Here is a 3,821-nt window from a genome sequence, read left to right on the forward strand (position 1 = left end):
CCTTTAACGCCGCGCGACTGGCGGAAGAGTGAGCGAGGCGGTGTCGTGTCAGGGACAGCCCCTGGGCTGTCAGGGAGAGGGGCAGGGCCAATGAGAGGGCGGGGCGGAGTCGTGGCCGGCTGCTGGGCCCGGAGACTGGCTGTTAGCGCGAGGGGGCAGGGCCAGCAGGGGGGCGGGCTCAGCAGGGCTGGGCGGGGCCTATGGGGGCCACCCCACGGCGACCCAAGCATTTGCCTCCACGAAGACTGTCTCCAGGATTTCCTGGAGCCTGCTGCAAACTTTTCCTGACCTTAGGACCTCGTATCAAGGACTCCCCCTGTCCTGTGCCTTCTGTTCCTTAAGAGCTAAAAGTTATGGGGCATCTGGGTAGCTCAGTCTGTTTAACGTCCAACTTTGACTCACGTCTTGATATCAGGATCGGAAGTTCGAGCACCACACTGGGCTCTATGCTGACAGCTCAGAGCCTGGAGCCTGCTTCAGATGCTATGTCTCTGTCTCTCTCTGCCCCTCCCCCTGCTCATGCTCTGTCTAAGAAATAAATAAACATTAAAAAAAATTAAACGTTATAATTAAAACCAATCACCAGTCATTTAAAATAGACCTCAAATAGCAAAGGATATATATAGGCATGCTACAGGAGAAGAAAAGGTGACCAGTAAACACTTGACTGAAGCCTTGTCTGGTAATTAAAGAAATGTAAATCAAACTCAGATACCTTTGACACTTAGATTGACCCCAGGCCAGAATGGGGAAAGAGGAACTTTCATCATACCCTGTTGGTAGTAGTGTAATTTGGTACAGCCATTTTGGTGGACAGTGTGGCAACCTACCAAAATTTGAAACACAAGAATTCTTTGACTCAGCATAGTTTATCTTCTGGGTATGTAAATGTAACTAAAGAAAGATTCGTACAAAGGGGTTAACTTAAAATTGTGTGTGTGCCATTTGTGTGTGTGTGTGTGTGTGTGTGTGTGTGTGTGTGTGTTGGGGAGGAGTAGGTAGGTAAAAAGGATAGGTTTACATATGCCTAAAAAAAACGTGAGACCCCCCCCCCTCCCCCGATCTATTCCAAGTGGTTCTTGGGGTGAGGAACATTTTGACTTCATTTTTTTTTTTCATGTTTCTTTATTTGAGAGAGAGAGAGAAAGTGCGCGCATTCACGAGCAGGGGAGGGGCAGGGAGAGAGGGAGAGAGACAATCCCAAGCAGGCTCCCCGCTGTCAGTGTGGAGTTCGATGAGGGGCTCCATTTCACACACTGTTGAGATCATGACCTGAACTCAAATCAGGAGTGGGTGGTTTAACTGACTGAGCCAGGCAGGTGCCCAGGAAATTTTTGACTTTAAAAAGTTTGTATTCTGGGGCCCTTGGGTGGCTCAGTCGGTTGTGTGCAAGACTTGTCTTCGGCTCAGGTCATGATCCCGTGGTTTGTGGGTTCAGCCCTGCATCTGGCTCTGAGCTAACAGCACAGAGCCTGCTTGGGATTCAGTTTCCCTCTCTTTCTGTCCCTCCCCTACCTGCTCTTTATCTCTTTCAAAAGAAATAAAAAAAAAAAAAAACTTAAAAATAAGTTTTATATTCTTCTATATTATTTGACTTTTTCCTTCACATGGGCAAGTCTTTCTTACATCATAATTGTATAAAGTAACAAAAAAAAACCTAACAAAATAATTTTTAGACATTAAAATCATGAAAATAAGTATAATTCCACTTAGAAAAAGCCTGGCTATTTGTTATTTCTAAACAGAGGAGGATTCATTTTCTTTCAATTCTTCCTTTCATCCAAAAGTAGCAAATCATGGCAGCCATGTGTCCCCATTTTGGTTTTAAATGATCCTTGGTGGTTGCATTTCTCACAAGCCTGTATGAAAAGGTTTAAATTAATCTTGTTTGAAATGAATGTTATAAAAAGTTGGTGTGTGGCAGTAGTGATTTGTTACAATTTAGAATCTGGTCATATATCAGCCCTTTAAAGGAATATCATGAAGTGAATCATATATATATATATTTTTTTAATTTTTTTTTAACGTTTATTTATTTTTGAGACAGAGAGAGACAGAGCATGAACAGGGGAGGGGCAGAGAGAGAGGGAGACACAGAATCTGAAGCAGGCTCCAGGCTCTGAGCTGTCAGCACAGAGCCCGACGCGGGGCTCAAACTCACTGACCGCGAGATCATGACCTGAGCTGAAGTCGGTCGCTTAACTGACCGAGCCACCCAGACACCCGGAAGTGAATCATATTTTATTTTTGAAATATCTTTAATGCAGTAAGAAAATGCTCATCTTATGATGTTAAGTGAGAAACATATGAGTCCAATTTTGGTGGAAACATATAGAGGAAAAATGGAAAAGAAATATGCTAATGATGTTAACTCAGAGTGGTGAATATTGGGTGATTTTTATTTATTTTTGAATACACTTTAATATGTTCTAGAAATTTTTCTACAATAATTATGAATTCAAGATCTACTTAGTAGAGAATCTGAAAATATAGATAAGCCAAAGGTAAAATAAAAGACCAAGAATATCCATGAATCCGCCAATCCATAAGAACCCACCTCTGTTCAGTCCTTGACTTGTGATCATCTATCAGGTCCTTTCCTGTATATTCCTTTAATTAGAGAATCGGACATTTCTCTCCTCTCTTTCCTTCCTTCCTCCCTCTTTCTTCCTTCCTTCTTCTTTCTTTCTTTCTTCCTCCCTTTCTCTTTCTTTCTTTCTTTCTTTCTTTCTTTCTTTCTTTCTCTCTTTTCTCTCTTTCTTTCTTTCTTTCTTAATTCCTTGTTTATGTCCTTAACTAGTTTTCTATTGAAATATTTCTTTTTCTTACTGATTGGTAAGAGTTCTTTAAGTATGTAAATTCATTAACCTTTTGTGTATTATCTGTGTTGCATATAATTTCCCCAGTTTCTCTGGTGCTTTTTAATTTACTTTGGAGTTCTTTTTAGTTTGTTTGTTTTCCATTCAAGAGCATTAAATGTTATGTAATCAAAACTATTAGTCTCTTCCTTTTTGATTTACACTCTTACGTTTAATAAGTCATTAACCTATTATTACATGAATTATCTTTATGTTTCCTTCTACTCCCTTGGGGATTTCTTATTTTACATTTATTTTTTATTTAAAAAATCAAGTTTTACTTTTATTAAAGTGGTATAGTAAAAAATGGCAAACTCTGCTATGACATTTACAAAGGAAGAAAAGAGAAGCAATTCCTAGTCTTACTCTCCAGAAGCAACCATTATGAACTTGTAAATATTATGTTTATTTGATGATTGCTTGGCTTTGTCAGTTTTTGGACGTTCTCTTTGATTTCCTATCATGACAGATTAGATATTTTATACTTCCTCTCCTTTTGCATATTCCTCCCTACATACACTCAATATAGGTAAGGCACAGTATTTGGTTAAATCAACATTCAGTGCTTCTGTAATAAGTATTTATCATTTGATTACTTTCTCTGACAACGCTTTATTTTTCTTGTGGAGTTTCTATGGGGCTACTGTGCTTTCTTCTTTAACACTCAAGCACATCTTTAAGATCCTAATTCAACGCCCCTCCTCCACTACGTTTTTCTACATGGGCGAAGTCCTAAGATTGTTCAGTTATATACCCACCCATCCTGGGAACTGTATTTTGTTTAATTTATTATTTTCCGGAGCAAACATAATAGAACAAACCTCTTACTAAAGCAAACTGCAAGGTTTCTGGAGCCTTGTCGCTGATCCATGTCATTGACGGTTCCCTGTGCTTCTATTCCCCTTCCTGACAGGTATTATCCTGGCTCTGCAAATGCTTCCATCTCATTGCTCCCTCTGTAAG

Source organism: Lynx canadensis, chromosome B3 (genome assembly GCF_007474595.2).
Source record: "Lynx canadensis isolate LIC74 chromosome B3, mLynCan4.pri.v2, whole genome shotgun sequence".
In the NCBI taxonomy this organism is placed as follows: Eukaryota; Metazoa; Chordata; class Mammalia; order Carnivora; family Felidae; genus Lynx; species Lynx canadensis.